Source organism: Solanum dulcamara, chromosome 9, assembly GCF_947179165.1.
Source record: "Solanum dulcamara chromosome 9, daSolDulc1.2, whole genome shotgun sequence".
In the NCBI taxonomy this organism is placed as follows: Eukaryota; Viridiplantae; Streptophyta; class Magnoliopsida; order Solanales; family Solanaceae; genus Solanum; species Solanum dulcamara.
The window spans coordinates 25,013,101-25,034,984 of record NC_077245.1 but is presented as its reverse complement, the minus strand read 5'-3'; the positions used below and the strand labels follow the sequence as shown (position 1 = coordinate 25,034,984).

At 38.3% G+C, this 21,884-nt stretch overlaps 1 long non-coding RNA gene across 1 annotated transcript; it reads left to right on the top strand.

The window, feature by feature from the left end:
- The first annotated feature begins 346 nt into the window (after positions 1-346).
- Positions 347-20,163, top strand: LOC129903228 (uncharacterized). Its single transcript, XR_008770223.1, has 2 exons — positions 347-766; positions 19,911-20,163. It is a non-coding gene; the product is annotated as an uncharacterized LOC129903228 (long non-coding RNA).
- Positions 20,164-21,884: the final 1,721 nt, after the last annotated feature.

The window sequence follows — 21,884 nt, the reverse complement described above, 5'->3', positions numbered from 1 at the left end:
ATATATTCAAGCTGAGGCGCAGATATCTCAATCTCTTTAAGGAGATTCAAGTCCATTGCAGCATAATCTATATCGATCCAGCATTAATACTCTTGATTTGTCCCTCTAGGATACTACAACCCAACAACATCGTACAATTCAAACAACTCCGGATTAGTTGAAGAGTCCAAAGCTCCACATAAGAACACCTTCCTTCAACATATAAATACTCTCTTTTGTATAGTGAATATAGTTGAAGACTTAAAATAGTTTCTTGTCTCAACTCTCTCTTTCTTTTTAAAAAATATAATTTAAATAGACATATATGGGCCGTTTATTATAATAGAAATAAAAAGCTACAAAGGATAAGGCTCTAAAGTGACCACTACCCATAACCAGGTCCAATTAACTAAACAAATCAGAAAAATAAAAGCTAAGACAAATCTAGAACTCAAAATTGGAAACAATGTCCCGATGATTTACTCAGAACTCCACACCTATTCTTTGGCCAGCCTCCGATGAGACGACGCTCCCACAGCTCCCTCAGCTCCACCAATCAACTAAGCTTATCAAAACACCCAAGTTCAGAATGAAATTTTTTTTTCCGTTAAAAAATCTCACTGACGCCAAGATTCACTCTAATGAATACTTCTTCAACTTGTGTGGTAAAGATCTAGGTTGTAGTAGATGAAAGAGGTGGTCAAGAACAATCGCCAGGAAATCATACTTGAGCTCGCATCAGGGGTAAGCATCCGAAGATTATCCAAGCTGAAATTATCGATCTAAGGTAGCCTCTTTTTTAAATAACTTTGTTTTTTTTCCATTTCCTTTAAATCACCATCTCAACAGTTTGAACTTCCAAGGAGTTAATACCACTGCTAGAGCCGATAGTTTGTTGGATTTGTCACAAAGTCTAAAACTTAGGTAACATGAATCCTTCAATTGAAATAGATTGTAGATGAACTTGCTTGAAATTTAGTGTCCACTTTCTCCTTGATTTGTGAGGTCCTTATTATCTGTTCTCATTATCCTCAAATTGGAGATACTTTCTTTTTCTAATTGAATAATTGCTCTCGCCTTTTGTGGAACCTCCTATATGTTTTGAAATTGATGTCTCATTGTACCTGCAAAATTAATGGCATAGTTAGTAAAAACGTCTACTAGGGAGTTCTCTTCTCTGAATGTGCGCAGTACCTCCACCTCCTTATTTTACATCAGACCCTTAATGTATCTAATATCCCATACAATCAATCAAGGAACCTCCCAAACTCCATTAATTGCCTTCTGAGCTGTCAATGAATCTGTTTCTATGATAAGTGGAATTAGACCATTGTGTAAGCACTAGTCTAATCCCATTCCGATAGCTTTCACGTCAGTCTCTATTACAGTAATATTTTTCAAAATTCTGGATTTTGCATAGATAAAATTTCCCTTTCCATTTTTTACACAAAAGGCCATAGATCTCAACCATGAACCATCAGTGTTACATTTATAACTTTCCATAGGAGGATGGATACATATAATAATCTTGTAGCTAATCTTAGATGAATATCCTTTTAGTTCTTTGACAATGAGAGGCCAAGTTTTTGGTATCTCTTTGAGCGAAGGATATTGTCTTGGTGAAACAATATTTGTTACTTTGACTCTCTAAAATCATTGACAACCTACTCATTCTACCCCCATGCTTTATCATATTTCTTCTCTTTCATATTTACCAAATAACAAAAGCAGGAAGTGCTTTATAAATTGGTTTAAACATAGTACCACAATCAGCATTCCACCATTCCTCCAAATTTTGCCTAATCTGCACCACTGAGAACTATAAACCTGCAGTTTCCTGAAAGAGCTTCCATATATAAGCAGAGTCAGAACAATGAATAAATAGATGCATAAAGGAATTTTGTACATTACAACTACAACAACACATCATTGAGTCAGATATGCTCCTTCTAATCAACACCTCCCCTATTAGAATTATTTTAAACTAGAGTCTCCATATTAGGAAGGATACCTTGAAAGGTAATCCTTTTCCCAAATATTGGAAATATTAGCAATAGGATCTTTCCTTATCCTGTACAACTCCCATGCAGAACCAACATTAAATTTACCAGTTCCACTAGGCATCCACCAAGGTTGATCTCTTCCTTCTGAAATCTTCAATTCTCCCAAAACACTCTGAATGTGATTACACACTTCCTCATCAAAAGCACTAGCTAATAGTTTTAGATTTCCACCCTTCTTCACTAAACAACTGATGCACGGATTCCACTTGACATTGCTCATGAGAGATGGGTAGAAAGCAGTGAAGAGTCCCTAGTTGTGTCCAATTGTCAAACAAAACACTTGCATGACCTTCTGTAGGTTTCCTTCAAATTTCTTGATCAAAGTGATTTCTAGCTTGAAGCATAGCCTTCCAGATTTGAGATCCTCCCTTCCAATCTACTAGTTATGGTCTGTACCTCTTGCAATACTTATTCCACATAAAATTTTCCCATAGAGAATTAGTTGTTCTAAACTTCCACCAAAGTTTAGCAAATAGAGACTTGGAAACATCAAAAAGGGATCTAAACCCCAATCCTCCTTCATTTTTAGGAACACAAATACCCTCCCAAGCTATCTAATGAGTGGCCCTGCCCTCTTCCTTGAAGTTCCATAGAAATCTAAAAACAATCCTATGACGATCATAAATAACACATTTTGGAGGATTAATAGCAGATAACAGATAAATAGAAATGCTTTGTAGCACATGATTAATCAATACAACTTTTCCCCTAAATGACAAAGTCTTCCCCTTCCAAAGCTGTGGCTTGTTCTGAATCTTCTTGATCAACTCTAAAAAACCATGTTCTTTTTCTTAGAATGACCAATAGGGCACCCCAGATACATTAAAGGGAACTTTCCTTTGGAGAAACCTGTCACTTCTTCTACCACCTAGACAGAGGTATGTGTTGCTTTGGTGTGCATGTAGAAAGAAATCTTGTCCTTATTTATTAGTTGGACAGATTGTTGTTTATACATTCTCAAAGTCTCTATAATCAACTGTAAAGATCTATCATCAGATGCTGCAAAGATGATGGTATCATCAGCATAATCCAAGTGATTCAATGGCTCACTCCACTTAGGTAATCCATAACTCTTAAAATCATATCTATCAAATAGCTTGTTCAAAGCTTGTGATAGAAATTCAGCACATAAACAGAGTGGGAGATAGGAGATCTCCTTGTTTAACACCTTTGATAGAATGGAAGAAACCATGAGCTTGACTATTAATTAGTACTGAATAACAATTATTAGCAATAATCCTCCAAATCTTTTCAACTACATTAGAGTCAAAACCCATCCTTTCCAAGACTTTTATAAGAAACTTTCAGTCTACTCTATCATAAGCCTTGGCCATATCTAGCTTAATAACCATATTATCTGGTTTTCCCCTCAACCTAATGTCAGAAATAATTTCTTAAGCCAATAAAATATTTTCAGAAATATTCCTACCCTTTACAAATCCAGACTATTCTAAGAAATAAGATTAGGCAAGATACCTTCTAATCTATCATGAATAATCCTAGAGATGAATTTATTAAGAAAATTACTCAAACTAATTGGTCTAAGATAAGAGAATCTCTTAACCACACCCTTTTTAGGAATTAATACCAAATTAGTATGAGTAATAGAGTTTGGTTAGGTAGCACCTTGAAAGAATGCATGAACAACTTTGATAACATCAAAACTTCCAGTAAAACCATCAGGACCATAATAACTTTTAGGAATAAGAGCAAACATCACCTTTTTAATCTCTGCTGCCTCAAGTATAACATTAATCTTGTCATTATCTTCGGATAAAATCTTGGGGAGTAGATGCTTTATGTCACGATCCAACCCTGTAGGCCGCGACTGGGGTCCGACCTGGACTCCCCGTATACATATCTATCAGTTGTGGTCATATTGAACTGTAAATAAAACAATATCATGTAATAGAGCCACACTGGCGATAACATTTTCATAAACCTGTAGCCCTTTTTGTTTGTATCACAACATGATAGGGCACGCAAGCCGATAAGGCTATCATAACATAATAACATATATCATATATCATGTAGACCCAGTTGAATCAAACTGACATACACAACTCACATATACATGTCCACAGACCTCTAAAAATATAAATGACAACATATGGCGGGATAGGGCCCCCGCCGTACCCCCAAATGGACAAAATAATTTTATCCATCAGTGGACAGTATCAAAAACTAGGCCCCGATACAATGGAGCCTCTTCCAGCTAAGCTGCATAGAATCCTAAGCTGAAAGACTCCCAAAACCTGTATCTGTACCTGCGGGCATGAACGTAGCCCCCCGAGAAAGGGGGGTCAGTACAACATATGTACTGAGTATGTAAAATGTAACATAATACACTGGAGGTATATTCGAAATAGAGAAGCAAGAGAAACAAATTATCAAATCGAAGACATGTACCTGTACTCTGTGAATCACAAAAGTATGCATGCTCAATTTATACAATATAGCCGGCCCTTTCAGGGGTCCGGTGAATCACATCTGTAGGACCATCATAGGCCCAACGCCATCACCACCTTATTACAACACATCATCAACATATATATATACGTACCCGGCCCTCTAGTAAGGGGTTCGGTGAGTGATGCAGTGAATTGTGCACGATAACATACCCGGCCCGAGACTCAATGAAAGAAGGGTTACAGTATACACGAATAGAGTAGTGAGTAACTATATGCAAATTAAATCATTATCAGAGACTCGACAAAATAAGAAAGTTAAGCTTTTGTTTGAGGACCCGAGTAACGGTGTAGTCATCACGAGTGTCCTCTAAATGCCATTATGGGCTATCTCAAAAGTAATCTCGGGGACCCTAGACATGTATCAACATAGGGCCAAATCATTTATGGAATCAAAACACTTAGTCTCGTATAGTCTTTAAGACTTGGGGCTTGTATATTTGGTACCTCTTTAATAGATAAAAGTTTCCAGGGAAATAGTTCACTACTATCAGAGTTCGATATTCAAAAGTAAATAAGAGATGTTTAAGAATGGAGTTACCCCGGAGCTCAGATCATATTCAACTTACAACTAAGATAAAGACATGCCCAAAAGAAGAAAGAGAATAAGCTTTATGAAGTCTGTACTTTCCTTTAGGTGATCTTCATGTACATATATCATACCCGGCCCATCATGGGTCTCAGTGAACCACTATGTCATCAAAATCTCATTTTCGTACCAAATACATATCAAGGGAAATGAGAGATAGTTGTACGTACTTATACCAAAACATGCCAAGAGAAAGTTTTACATACCTCTTGTGAGTTACTCTTTATTCCGTTCACCTCGTCGTCCTTTGAACCTATTCAACATGAAAGTAATACAAATATCAACCACTCTTAGCTTTCTATCACCTTAGGTTGCACCTTAGCATTCCTGGAATCTATTTCCTTGCCCGTCTCTTCGACTAGTTCTTTAATTAGGTAAGGCGTTAACGAAAATTGGGCAGCACCCCCCTATAATGTGCCCTATACGAATTTCCAATTCCACTCCTAATACCTACATCCAACCAACAACAACAACCTTCAACATGTATACAAGCAATTCACACCAACATTACATAATACAAACTCCAAACGACTTGCTCACAACTACGATATCCCAAAATAGGGTGTCTAGCCTTTATTTTGTAACACCTTTAATTCTACGAAATGAGGGGTCATGTGGTTTCCACTAGAAGCACCTTAAACCTCTTTAGAACATATTTAGGCCCTACAACAACACACCACACCCCTGCAGCAACAACTCACAAGAACAACACTTTACTTCGATGACAATTCAACTATAACGACTACAATTTGGGTTGTCTCCAATGCCAATCATTCCTATACCATTTTCACGTTTCCAGCCACACACAAGGTGTATAACACACCCCATAACAACACCACAAAGTTCAAATTAAAAGGAGAAACCTTACCTTACCCGAAATAGGCCACAATCCGCCAAGACGCGCCTCAGAACTTCTCTAGACGCGCTGAAATTATGTGGACTATTTGTATGACTTCCTCGCTGCCTCAAATTGGAATTTATTGTTATTAAACATCGTTATATAACTGTAGGATACCATAATCAATTAATTCACGGAACGAAATTCAGAGGCTTACCTCCAAAGGGCCTAACCCGTAGCCCCTCTCTTCTTGCCTCCAACGTTTTTTCCTCTTCTTTCTTTCACTTTTCTGGACGTAAAGATGAAGAGATGGTTCTGTAGACATCGTAACATACATATATACATATCCACGTGGTTGAGGAACACCGTAGATAATTAATTAACGGAGGAAAATTGGAAAACTTACCTTAAACTTTCTCAAACCATGGCTACCTCTTCCTCTCACGTTTTCTCTCTATTCATTTGGCTGATTTTAGATAAAGACCAAGTGAAGAGTCACATACTACATATATATATATATATAAGGTGACACGTGTCAGCCCCTAAGGGTGACACGTGTCAAGCCCTTATTGGGCCACCTCAACCATGCTGCCAATAGGGTGCTGCCACATGGTAGTGGGGTCCACCTCCCCCAAGCAGATGGGTCACCTACTTGACCCCAAGAAGGTGGGTCACCTGCTTGCTGCCATGTATCACCTTCCTAGGCTGCCATGTGTCACTTTTTTCTCCCTCGTGGGTTCGTCATCTCGACTTATTTTAAGAACCCGTGTAATCATTGCTACGTAGTCTTGGTATGTCCTCCAGTAGCTCAAGTATATAAGACTTTTACATTGATAACTACATAGGTAAATCGAGTCCTACGACTCCTTACTTGGCCTTCAATTCCCTCCGGATTCTTATGACTCCATTTCCAACCTTCTCTACTGTGGGGTATCACATTCTCTCTTCCTTAGAGTCGTTAGATAGTGTCGTAGCGTATCCGGCTCATATGATAATGTCTAAGGAACTTATGGGACATTCTGAGTTTAAAAGTGTGGGGTGTAACACTTTAACAGGGGACACTCATCAGTAGTAGTTCCATAAGTAAATTGCTTTTGAAAAAATGAGACCCCTTCTGCTACAACCTCAGCCTCAATTTATGCCCATGAGCTATCAGCCTTCTATATTCTTTTCAAGGACAACCTCTTTCTTCTATCTTTAACAAGAAAATGGAAATTTTTTATATTTCTATTACCTCCTTCAAAGCATTGGACACTAGCTTTTGTCTCCAAAACTTCTCCTCATAATGAAGATAAAGTTTTAATTCTGCATAAGCTTGTTGTAAAATAAATCTATTAGAAGGAGAGGGATCTTCTTGAAATAAGTCTTCCTTGATTTTCACAATCTCTTCCCTGATGATCAGTTGCTTGAAAATATCTCCAAATATCTTCCTACATTTAGATAAAGGCACTTTAGTTCTCTTCTGCTTTTGCTTTAATTGAATAAATATGTCACCATTATTGTCTGCCACCCAGTTTTGTAACACCACCTCCTTAAAATCATCCCTCTCAGTCTAGAACTTCAAAACTTTGAAAGGTTTTGCAATGAAAACATTAGAGTTGCCACAAATAAGAAGTAAAGAGGCATGATCTGACCAAGTTCTAGCCAGATATTGTAATCTAGTACAAGGAAAGATATCTAGTAGCAATTGATTAACAACAACCCTGTCTAATCTCTTGAAGATGCAGTCCCCATCTACTCTTACATTCCACCAAGTAAAAGGGTTTCCAGAGAAATGAACATCATATGAATCACAGGAATTAATACAACAAGTAAAGTCATCATATTCCCAAGGATAGACAGGTATTCCCCCAATTTTTTCCTCATTCCCTAATATAACATTAAAATCATCACCCACCAACCAAGGCAATGAAAAATTAAGACTTATCTGTCACGATCCAAATCTGTCCCATGATGGCGCCTACTATAACCCCCGAGTAGGCAAGCCAAACTCAACTAATGCAGAAGTCAAACCTTCATTTAAATACATAATCAATAACATAAGAAGGCGGAAGCAAGATAAATATAACAAAAGAAATAGGGCCAAGGTATAGATATGTAAATATGATACAAAATCTAGAAAAGAGCCCGAAAGTGACAAAAAATAATGAACTAACGCTAGAACAAACCCTAGACCAGGTGTCACCTATGCAGGAGCTACTAAGTACAAAAGCTGACAATATATGAATATACAACGCAGAACTGACTGTCCAAAATATAAAATAAAAGTTAGTGCAAAAGAGAGAATGTAGCAAGTCTCTGAATGCCGGAGGCTTACCACAATCCAGATCTGGCACAACTACGGATGATCAAGCACGTGTTGGGGGTGGCTTTAATTGGAAGCTGCATCAAAAAGATGCAGAAGTGCAGTATGGTTACCAAAACACGGGATACTCAGTAGGCATCATAGGCTGATCGAGCTCAGAAAAATAAATATATAATAATCAGCACAATGATACTAATAATAACAAGGAAGAAGCATAAAACTACGATCTCGGGGAAAAGGTATGGGAATATCATATAATAATCAAGTAAATCCAATAAATTATGCCATCACGTCAATAATCTCAACTCATAAAATACCGAAAAACTGCAAATATAAACTCGTAGTTATGACTCAATATCCTCCAAAAGTATCATGAAGTGTTCGGAATAACCCTCGAGCTAATCAATAAAATAAAGGGTCTTCTACAACCATACCTCGAGCTCATGAACATTGAAATATTAATCCGGAATATGTATCAACGGACCGCCCAAAATTCACACCTCGAGCTTATCAAATGAAATAAAGTATAGCCCAAAGTCAATGAAATAGCCGCCCGGAATCATACCTTGAGCTCATCAATCATGAAATGTCATAAATAAGATATTACCTTATTTCTTAAATTCCTCTTATTTATTCATCAACCGAAAGTCTTAATCTCATCTGTTATTCATTCTTTTAAAAATATTTTTAACACCGGCATGGTAAATAAGACAAGTAGCATGTCAAAATCATATATCACTCAAGTCGGGAAAAATTCCGTCAAAGACACCATACCACTAACCTGAGACTCTGTGTACCGAAAGCACAGCTTCGGGCCCAACATTTCAACATCATAAGTAAACAAGGCCTACACATAAGCCAAAATCATAACAAATGGTCAACCAAAACCAAACAAGTCAAAAAAGCGGCATCCGAAGTTCAAATCACCTAGGAGCAAGTTCTAAGGATTCTAAACTATGTCGACAAGTCAAGCTAGCACCTAGACTAAGGCTCCAATGGCTAAAATCCAAACTAGATATTAAAGATGATCGTCGGCTCCAAAATGCTCAATAGGATATAACCAACTAAATCACCAACCTAATCACACGTTATCTCCCAAAATATATCAATTCCAACCAAGCCAAGTCTATTAAGAGGAAGCCATAACCTACCTCAAGGTTGAAATCGCACATGAACCTGCTAAACTTGAGCTATTTCCTTCCGGGCCAGCTTCGAACAATGCCACGCTATCAAATTATTGAAGAAAATACCAAAACAAAGACAACGATACCCATATTACTATAATTAAAAACATAACTAAAATTGGGTCAAAATTCGACATTAGGACCCAAGGACGAAATCAAAAAACCAACTCCGTCACAAGGTCCCAAATAGCTCAAGAAACTGGTGCCCCAAAAATGAGCACATTCCAAGCATCGAAAGAGGTCAAAACAACCCCACTAATTTCAAGCCCTAGAATAGTAAAAATTCAAAGGGAACAACGAAATTGTGTGAAACTTACGAGTTTTTTAGGATGAGAAAAGGTCCCGGAACGTCCCCACAAGAATCTCTAACTTATCGGAACAAGAATTGTCGAACAAGACCACGAAAAGCTCTAAAAGTAAAAAAATTACTAAGTCCCAAAATGGGACTTAGCTGTAGGAAACGGGCATTAAATTTCACCAAAGTCAGTGAAATTGCCTTTCGCAATCGCGATCTGGGACTTGTGAACGCGAGGTCCGATCCAGCTAACCCATCTCAATTGCGATGGTCAATCACGTGATCGCGATGCCCAAGGTCTCATACCTTCACAATTGCGGACCCCTAGGTTGTGAACGCGATGAGTAAAAGTCCCTGCACCTGCAGTTCAGCTAGTGTTGAACTTTGGACAAATGGGAGTTTTCTCCGATGGGGGTCCGAATTCGTTCGAAACCCCACGAATACAAATGGACTATGCTACCTAACTAAAAGCGGCATTCTAGTCTCAATGAAATCAATGGATTTTCCAATGGAGGTAGTTTTTTTGAAATATTGACCAAATTCAACACTTTTCAAAGAAAGCATTCAAAATGCACAAATGGCCTAAACCTCATTTTGAGAACCTCGAGAACCGAACTAAAGGTCATTCTAGACCAAAATCGACGTTCCGAAGCTAACCACGATGACAAAATTTTCATCCAAGTTCGTTTACTCAAAATGTTGACCGAAGATAAAATTGGCCAAAACTTTAAAGTTAAAACGACAACCCACACAAACTCAAAATGAAGACTCCAAAACCCAAACCAACCTTTCTTTTAGACCAAAATGGACCTTCTAGAGTTGATGAAACCATAGAAATTCTCATACGACACCCAAATCTTCAAATGTTCACTAAAGTCCTTAAGCCACAAAAATGGCTAAACTACATCAAAGCTCAACCGAACACCTTGGGGAGCGTGCCACCCATACCAACATCACATAAGAGCAATAAGGAACCTATGGGAAGGGGTAAAAATAGTAAAACCACACAAAAGCATGAAAATGACCTTGTAGGTCATTACAACATCCACTACTAAAATGACTTTCATCCTCGAAAGTCAAGGAAGAAAGGTACCTAGTGGCTCAAAAAGGTGAGGACTTCAAGTCTGCATGTCCTGCTCGGTCTCCCAAGTAGCCTCCTCGATCGGACGATGCCTTCACTAGACTTTCAATGATGGAATCTCCTTAGACCTCAACTTTCTAACCTGTCTATCCAAAATAGCCACAGGCTCCTCCTCAAAGGATAACGACTCATCAAACATAACTGAATCCCACTAAAGCACGCGAGACTCATATGAGATATACCATCGCAACATAGAAACATGGAATACAGGATGAACACTAGCTAGTGTTGGGGCAAGGCCAACTCAAAAGAGCCGATGAATCTAGGGATAAGCTTACTCTTCCTCCCAAATCTCATCACGCCCTTCATGGATGACACTCACAGAAATACTCAGTCTACAACCATAAACTCTAAAGGGCTGAACCCTCTAATCAACATAACTCTTCTACTTACTCTGGGCCGTACGGAGTCTCTCCTGGATCATACGAACTCTGTCCACCGAATCACGCTGTAAATTGGTGCCCCAAGGTCTAACCTTAAAAGAATCAAAAACCAGCCCAATGGGGACCGACATCTCCTACCATACAATGCCTCAAAAGGTGTCATCTCGATGCTCGAATGGTAGCTATTATTATATGAAAACTCTGCCAAAGCCAAGGACTGATCCCAGTAGCCACCAAAATCAATAACACATGCCCGTAACATGTCCTCTAAGACTTGAATGGTCCTTTCGACTGACCATCGGTCTGGGGGTGGAAAACTCTGCTGAGCTCGACTTGGGTACCCAACTCTCTTTGTATAGACCTCCAAAAATGTAAAGTGAACTGAGTACCATAGTCTGAAATGATAGATATTGGCACCTCATACAATTGAACTATCTCTCGAATGTAAATTTGAGCCAACCTCTGTGAAGTGTAGATAGTATAGATCAGTAAGAAATGAGCAAACTTGGTCAATCGATCTACAATGACCCAAATAGAATCAAAACCCCGAGAGGTATGCAGTAAACCCACTATAAAGTCTATAGATATCCACTCCCACGTCCACTCTGGAATAGGTAGTCACTAGGTCAAACCACTTGGCCTCTGATGCTCGAACTTAACCTGTTGACAGTTCAAGCACCTAGACATCAAAGTTGCAATGTCCAGCTTCATCCCACACCACCATTAATCCTACCGTAGGTCACGATACATATTCACCACACCAGGATAAATGGAATATTTGGAACAATGGGCCTCCTCAAGGATGAGCCTAACTAAATCTCCAACTCTAGAAACACAGATACGACCCTCAATCCTCAAAATGCTCTCCGGATCTAAGGTTGTCTTCCTAGCCTCTCCACTAAGTACCTTGTTATATTCCGTATTTTTGTACATTTGTTTATTTGTGAGCTAATCGACATAAATTCAAGGACTTTTAATTTCGAATTTTAAAATGGCACGATTTATTTGTAAATGACAAGTTATATGGATAATATATGTGAAGTTAAACACAACTCAAGAAGGACCCTTGATCCAAATCAAAGTGGAAGCCATCAAAAATTTATTTTTTAAGTCACGTTTTTGGGACTTCGGGAGGCCATAACCCCTTTAGAATTTGGGAATTTGGGAAAACTCTCAAAATTAGAGTTGTATATAATTGAAATAGTTGTACAACCATAGGTCGTGGGTCAGAATGTGATATCAGCATAAGAAGATATGGATATTTGAAGGATGAAAGGTCGAGTTGAACAGTGGATTCGACCCAACCCGATTCCAACTCGAGTCAAGCCCAATACCCACACCATTTAAGGAGATTTTTAAGTTTTTTCCTTCATTTTTCAAACCCAAAACATCCAGAAATTTCCAGAGAGAGGAGAATTTAGAGAGAAATATCAATTTCGACCAAAATCTGCCCTGAATCCCAAAGCTCATGAAGAGAAAAGTGTTGTACGTCGCATTGACTTCAATTTGAGCTAAAAATCAACCAAACAGGAGAGTGTTAATGTGGTTTCTGCATACTTAAGGTAATATTAAAGTTCCTTTTTCATTGTTAACAAGTGTATTTAGAGTTTTAACAAATTAGAACGGAGAAAGCAGCGTTATAAACGTGTTTGTTGTTTTGTTGAGATTTATGGATTAAGGGGCTATTTTAAGTAGATTAAATGGATGAAATTTGCTTAGTTATGATGCTAATAATTCTTGATATTGGTTTTTATGTTGCTGATGAGTTGTTGTTCTTGAATTTGGAAGAATAAAGTATATGAAGATATTGTATATATTTTGGAGCTGTTTGGTATGATATTTATGGTTGTTTTGCATTGACATTCTGGGGACTATTTCGTGGTTGTTATGAACTGTTTTGTGGGATGGAATATAGGGGGATTGTCTATAGTGGTTGTTGTTGTTATACTATGGATATACGGAAATAAAGAAGTGAATACAAGCATTGACATCTGAATGTATATTGGGCTATTTTGGAAGTAACTTAAGGATGGATTTAATTCTAGTTTGATATGAAATTGTTGGTATTATTGTTGTTGATATTGTAATTGGTATTTGGCTAAATGGGAATTTTGAGGTTTGTTAAGTTTCATTCGTACTTGGATTAGTTAGTAAGTGATGTGGATATCTAACTGTGGCCTATGTCATCTTAATTTTAGACCCACGAGCTCGAGAAGTAGACGTTGGACATTTAGATAGAGTTCAATGTATGTAAAGATGTCCCTTCTTTCTTTTGGCATGTCTTAGATTTAAGTAATGAATGATATGAGCTTGGGGTAATTCTATTCATAAATTCCGAGTGTAATTCACGATCCTTATTTATTTCCTAATGTGATTGAGCTATTTCCCCTCGAGTCCTCTATATATTGGATAGTTGATGGTGTATAAAAGTCGCGGACCACACTGCCTCGCAAATTAAATTCAAGCTTCAATTTTGGTCACTACATGTCAAAGGTCCGCGATGCGGACTTGTCGCGGACCATACTGCCTCGCGCTTGAATTTTTGATTTCGCTTAGTTTATTCTTTATGGCCAGGTCAGCGATGCGGACCTGTCGCGGACTACACTGTCTTGGCCAATAAATTCTATACTTTAGGCATTCGAGTGTTAGTTACTCTACTTATTCTATTAAGTCTCAGATGATGATCTATTTGTACATGGTTGTTAATGATACCCTATTCATGCATATTGTTATTGTATTATTCACCGAGTTCCTTACTAGAGGTACCGATACGGTATATAATAATATGATGTTATGCTGATATGATTATGGCACTGAGTCCCATGACGGGCTAGATACGGTATACGTGTACACGACTTTATTCATCGAGTCCTTTACTAGAGGGTCGGATATGGTATATGTATATGTATATGATTATGATGATATAATTATGACACCGAGTCCCATAATGAGCCGGGTACGGTATATGATGATGATATGCATGATTTCATTTCATAAGATGCAAGTACTGTGATTTATTAATTACCATATGTGCCTCCTGGAATCTCTACTTTAGTATGATCATTCTTATTGTATTTTATGTACACTCAATACGTATGTCGTACTGACCCCCTCTCTTCGAGAGGGGAGGAGTTGTTGCGTTTCATGCCCACAGGTGCAGATATTCGCTTTGGTGATCCGCCATCTTAGGACTTCTATTCAGCTATCTTGGATGCTCCATTGTCCTGGAGCCTAGACTTTTGGTACAGATCTTTTTTGAGGTATATATATATTTATCTAAGGGTACAGAGGGGCCCTGTCCCGTCATATGATACTGTTGATACTCTTAAAGGTTTGTAGACATATGTGTGGGTTCTGTATGGATGTTGTTCGACTTGTTAGCATGACTTATTTTGGAATATGTATGTAGTGGCACCCTTGTCGGCTTATGTTTTATGATATTTTGGTTGATTGTTACTCCTTAGGAGACGGGTTACTATGATATATATATGTAACATTTTGAGATGATGTCATATTTTCACAAAACCTCCATATTGTGTCTAGTTTTAGTTTGATGTTGTCTAATCGATATGTATACGAGTGTCCAGCTCGGGCACTTGTCATGGCCTACGAGGTTAGGTCGTGACATACCTTATCACAAATCACCCTCAATTGTAGGTCCTCAAACTGTTATGCCCGAATTTGCTCTATCAAGGAAGACCTAGCCTCCACACAAGCAAGTACCCTGCCCGGCTTAGAAATATCAAGACTGAATGTCCAAAGCTAAAGGTTGCTCCTCAACCGATAAGAATGCCAAACTCCCCATACTCACTGCCTTCCAGCTCAAAGCATCTGCTACTACATTTGCCTTGCTCGAGTGATAGAGAATAGTGATGCGATAGTCCTTCAGCAACTCCAACTACCTATATTGTCTCAAATTAAGGTCTGGTTGAATATGTACTGAAGACTACGGTGTTCAGTGTAGATCTCACAATGGGCTCCATACATGTAAGGCCTGTAAATCTTCAATTTGAAGACTATCGCTGCCAACTCTAAATCATGCGTGGGGTAGTTTCGCTCATGCACCTTTAGCTTCCTGAAAGCATTTGCAATAACTCTACCCTGGTGCATCAGAACGCAACCCAAGCCAACACCTGAAGCATCACAATATACTGTAAATACCTGGTTCTCGACAAGAAGAATAAGAATCGGAGTTGAAGTCAATAAGGCCTTGAGCTTCAGGAAGCTTGCCTCACACTCATCAGACCACTTAAAAATGAACATTCTTATGATTCAATCTGGCCGAAGGAATTGCAATAGAGAAGAACCCCTCCACAAATCATTTGTAATATCCTGCCAAATCAACGAAACTACGAACCTTGATAGGAGAAGTGGTCCTAGCCCAATAACGAATTGCCACTATCTTCGTTGGATCTACCATAATTCCATCCTTAGACACCACGTGTCCTAGGAGTGCCACAGACTCCAGCCAGAATTCACACTTAGTGAATTTGGCATATAATTGTTATTCCCTCAAGGTCTAAAGTACTATCCTTAGGTGCTGCTTATGCTGCTCTCTGCTCCCGGAGTAGACTAGGATGACATCAATGAATACAATGATGAAGGAGTCCAAAAAGGGCCTGAACACACGGTTCATCAAATCCATGAATGCTATCGGGGCATTAGTCAACCCGAAAGACATGACTAAGAACTCATAGTGCCCGTATCGAGTCCTAAAAGTAGTCTTAGGGATATCTGACTCCCTAATCCTCACCTAGTGATATCTTGGCCTCAAGTCTATCTTAGAGAATACTGTTGCACCCTGGAGCTGGTCAAATAAGCCATCAATCTGCGGCATCGGGTACCTATTCTTGATGGTCACCTTATTCAGCTGCCTGTAATCAATACATATACGCAAGATACCATTCTTCTTTTTCACAAACAGAACAGGAGCACCCTAGGGAGACACATTGGGCCTGATAAACCCCTTACTCAAGAGGTCCTGGAGCTGCACCTTAAGCTCCCTCAAATCAATTGGAGCCATTTAATACGGTGGAATAGAGACTGGCTGTGTACCCGGCTCAACATCGATGCCGAAATGGAAGACCAGGTAGATCAGTGGGAAATACATTAGGGAACTTTTGGACTACCAGAATAGAATCAATAGAAGGAGTGTCAGCACAAGTGTCATGGACATAAGCAAGATAGGCTTAACACCTCTTTCCCACTAACCGTTGAGCCCTGAAGAAGGATATCACACGACACGGTATATGACTAACTGCACCTACCCACACAACCTGAGGAATACTAGGCATACACAAGGTAACGGTCTTGGAGAAGCAATCCAAAACCGCATGATGAGTAGACAACCAATCCATTCCTAGAATCAAGTCAAAGTCTACCATATTTAGGACAATCAAGTGCGCTATATTATCATACTCTAAGATAGTCACCACACAGAATCGATATATTTGATCCACAACTAAAAAATCACCTACGAGAGTAGCTACACACATAGGCACAGGAAATGGCTCACATAAAATACCCTATCAAGTAGCATAACAAGCAGACACATACGAGTAAGTAGACCCTAGATCAAATAAAGCATAGGAAGGCTGATGAGAGACGGAGATCATACCTGTGATGACGGCATCCGATGTCTCTACCTTCAGCCTACCCAAAAAGGCATACATATGACTGCGTCCACCTCTACCACCTATACGGCCTGCCTAGGGACCACCCCTAGTACCTTGAAAATTACTTTTGCCACCTTGTACACCTTTTGTAGGCAGTTGAACTGAGCCCTGGGGCCTGAACCTGCTGACCCTGTGGACCTTGCTGACTCTAGCATCTACGATAGCTAATTGTAGGACACTCCCTGGCAAAGGGACCTATCATACCACACTCATAGAAGGCCCTCCTAAATGAACCTCCCTCTGATATCCTAGTTGAACTCGAATGGCCACCACAGCCTAAATACCCAGAAATCTAACCCCGAGAAGACTGACCCAATGTCTCACCGCTCTAACCGTCGGCACCTATTGATCTACCATCTGTAAGTTGTAAGGCTGCCTGAATCAACCTACTAGGTGGATACTGTTGTAGATGGCCTTTGCCAAAAGAACTCCTAACACATGGCAGGCATTCACTAAAACTGCCTTAGCAGTGAGGCCTCTTATCGCTGCCTCCGTAGGCCTCACCCCTAGTACCTTGAGAATCACCTCAGCCACCATATACACCCTTTTTAGGCTGCTGAACTGGGCCCTGGGGCCTGAACCTGCTGACCCTGACATCTATGATGGCTAATAGTAGGACACTCCCTGGAAAAATGACCTATCACACCACACTCATAGCAGGCCCCCCTGAATGAACCTCCCTGTGATATCCTAGCTAAACCCGAATGGCCACCACATCCTGAATACCCAGAAATTTAATCCCAAGAAAACTGACCTAAAGTCTGACCGCTCTAACTGCCGGCACTTATTGATCCATCGTCGGTAAGTTGTAAGGCTACCTGAATCGGTCTACTAGGTGGATACTGATATGGATGGCCTCTGCCAAAAGAACTCCTACCACATGACAGACATTCACTGAAACTGCCTTAGCAGCGAGGCCTCTTGTCGCTGCCTCTATAGGCCTCACTATGTATATTCTTAATAGTACGATTATGATCTACTATCTGCAAAAATGAACAGCTTAATGCAACCATCTGCTCTATAGCCAACCTCAAAGAAACAGACAACCCTTTAATGAATCGGCGCACCCACTCCTACTTTATCAGCATAATCATGGTAATGTGTATGGATAGCTCATGGAACCAAGACTCATACTCTGTGACTGTCATCGATCCCTATACCAGCTTTGTGATTTCATCTTTCAGCCTCTCCTTCAAACTGTGGGGTACATATTTCTCCAAGAAAGCCTCGGAGAATTGAGTCCATGATATCAATGGCCAGAGTCTACCCAGAACTACCTTCAGGAGAGGTTCTACGACTCAACATGATGAGTCATCATCCTATTGATGAGTCGTAAGAATGAATCATCTCAAAACTTCAGAGGCCCCAAACTTGAAGGCTTCCCTGACCTGCAAGATGATTCATCATGATGACTCATAGTCATAAAGACAGGTCATAGACATGACTCATATGCAAAGATTAGAGACTCTAAATTTGGGTCTTCTCAAACCTGCAGGATGAGTCTTGTTGACGACTCATACTCGTTTCGATGAGTCATAAACTTGATTCGTACAGAAACTCCCGAGGCTTGCTTTTTAGGAAATTCATCAGGACTGCACTACGACTCAAGTCTACGAGTCGTAGACTTGAGAATAATTTGTAAAAGTGAACTCGTAGGGCCAAATTTTAGTTTTAATGAAAGGCACTTATATTATTTCTCAAGTTCGATTCAATGAACCTAGACATAATTATGAATAAGTTCAAGCCTACATCTACCTAATCATTTGAAATTTCCCTCATTCTAAATCATTCGTCTAAAAAAATTCTCTAAGGCAAATAACTCAATTATCTTAAGGATTCCTATCTAAGTTTCAAGCTAGGATTTTAGATTTCTTCATGGTTTCTTCTCAATTCTAAGTGATTTCACTCAAGGTGTGTGGGGATTGATCCATGGGTTTCTTTCACCCATGTATTCTCAAAGTTTTCTCAAAGTTTCCTTCAATTATCAATGATGTATAACCCTAGTTTTGATGAATTGCATTGAGCTGTATCAATTTCATTTTAAATTGTTATCAATGATTATTCTGAGCACGTTTCTACAAATATTGCATGATTTTGATTTGAATTATGAATGCCCATGCATAAACCTATATCCAAGTTATGATTATGAAGTTAAAGATGATTTTCATAAGTTGATTATGAGTTCAATGATTTTGTAGGAAAGTTTTTATTATTTAAAGCTGAGATTATAATTTAATGATGAAGTTATGATGATGACCAATTATGATCAAAGAAAGTTACTATGGTGAGATAAGTACAATTCTCACACAATCATGTTTAAAGATGGTGATAAAGACAATTCTCACCGAAGTTATGGATTCTTATGCATCACTAAAGTTAATGAGCTACTCCTAATATGTTTTATAAAGATGGATTTATAGGTAGTTATTATCTTTCCCTATTATATTATTATCATGTTTATATGAGTTTTGTTGGGATATTGACTAAGCATTGAGAGGACTTCTAGGTGGAATACGATTTGGTAACGCAGTTAGTTATGCAAGAGAATCATAGTAGCAACCTAAATTCTAAACTACATTTCTCTTGTAGGATTGCCTTCATGGCCTAGCTAGTAGATCCACATATAGCAAAGTTAAGTTGAGTTGAGTACCATGACGGAGTATACCCTGGCAAGATAGCCTCTCCCTTCTCGATGAGGGTTACATCGAATTCATGTTATAGCTCGCATAGTCTTAATATGTCGGTTAAAGTTCTTATCCCACACAAGTTTGAAGTTAAACTATGAGTTTTGCGATAAAGTTTTATGATATGCATTGACCATGAGTTTTCATATGTTTTCAAATATTTTTAAGCCTTACTCATGTTCATTATGATTGGTCATGCATCTTATGACATATTGTTCATGTCCTTTACTTGTTCATGCATATCTCACATACTTAGTACCTTCCATGTACTAACGCATATTTTATCTACCTTGTCTTGTAATGTAGGGACGGACGACACTCACGACCATCCTCTTCATGTCTAGAGTTTCTTTAGATATCAAGGAGTTGGTGAGTTCTCATTCTATCGTGGACATGACTTTTATTCTCGTTGTTTACTTGACTTTTCTTCTATTGTTTTGGGTGAGCTAGGAGCTTGTCCTAAGCCCCCATCAAAGACTATACTAGAGGCATGTTTAGACGATGATTTGATGTAGTCCATTTGGGCGTCGATTAAGTATTTATATCCCTTAGACCCATTTCTTTGAGTTGTTACTTTCGCTTATTTTACTATGTTTCTTTACCTTATATATGCGATGTATGCTAAAATGGCTTGGTTGGGGTCCCTCTCACCTTGATCGCCTTGTCTTGACTTGGTCCCTAGTTCGTATCGTGACACAATGATTCACATTGAAGGGCGGACAACTCCAATTAAAAAAATGTTAAACAAACTCTTTTTTTAAAAAAATAATAACAAATTAAATAATAATAATAATAATAAATATAAGATAAAGAAAATTAAAGGTATTCACTAAATATAACATCATGTACAAAAATAAATACGAAGATGTACCCAAACTCAAGGTGACACCTAGCAAGTCTGGTGTCGGAGTGCAGCCTTGGTTGAATTTTTGAGGGTTTTTCTCAAAAATTTTGCCCCTGTTCCAACTTCAACAAACTCCGGTATTCAATCTTATAGCAAATGTCTTCTTATTATTTTTTTTGATCATTTAGAAAAATTTCCCCAAGTTTCCGGTGTAAAAAAGATAAAACACTTACGGGTAATTTGATCGAGCCATTATGGTGCCTATGCATATCGTTGAAATAGGAATCAGGTCAAACGTAGTTCCAACCTATAGACTAGGTAAGCCATAATTTTTTATAAGACAGCTACAACTTTTGACTAAGCAACTACAATTTTTTTATTAAACCACCACAACTTTTGACTAAGCAACCACGAGTTTTGACTAGACAACCACAATTTTTGACTAAGCAGCCAACACTTTTGACTAGACAATCACAATTTTTGACAAACAACCATAACTTTTGACTAAACAGCCATAACTTTTGACTAGACAACCACAACTTTTGAAAAACAACCATAACTTTTGACTAAACAGCCATAACTTTTGACTAGACAACCACAATTTTTGACAAACAACCACAACTTTTGACTAAACAATCATAACTTTTGACTACACAACCATAACTTTTGACTAAGCAGCCACAACTTTTGACTAAATAGTCACTAAATTCTTGAAACAGTCTTGCTTTTGACCTTTGAATATGCAAATTTTTCATACATCTCAAAAAAAAAATCTAACGAAAAGGAAAAACTCAAAGACAAAAGTATTAGTTCATTAAACAAAAATAATGTATAAACAGACAACACTTTTTCATTCAAACAGAATTATCCAAGATTTGAAGAATTGGACACTCTAAAAAAGATGACCGAATGGACACTCTAAACGGCGTTGAACGACCACAAACGAACTATCTATTTTCTACTCTAAAAAGTAGAATGCTTTTATAAACAGAAAGTCACAGATAACCACGTAACCACTCTTATTTCTAATGCAAATTATTTGTCGTTTGGCAGAAATCATATCATGATGCAATGACAATGTACATATAATTAAACAAATAATGAGTAAGGAATATATATATATACACACACACAATATAAAAATAATCAAGAAAAGATATCCAAGGCTCAATATATGATATAATAAAAGAAAATTCTCCTTTATTTAAAAAAATGAACCCATAATGGTTAGAACTTCTATTCCCCAACAGAGTTGCCATTCTGTTACATCCCTATTTTTTCAAATAAGGAGCAACGTTGTGGGACTCATTTAAAATCAATTTATTTGTTTTTAAAAAAAATTAAGGGGAAAGTTTAATTTAAGGAGTCGCCACCTAATTTTAGAATAATTAGGTGTCACGATCGGAATATAAATGTGATGGACATACCCTTTTCCA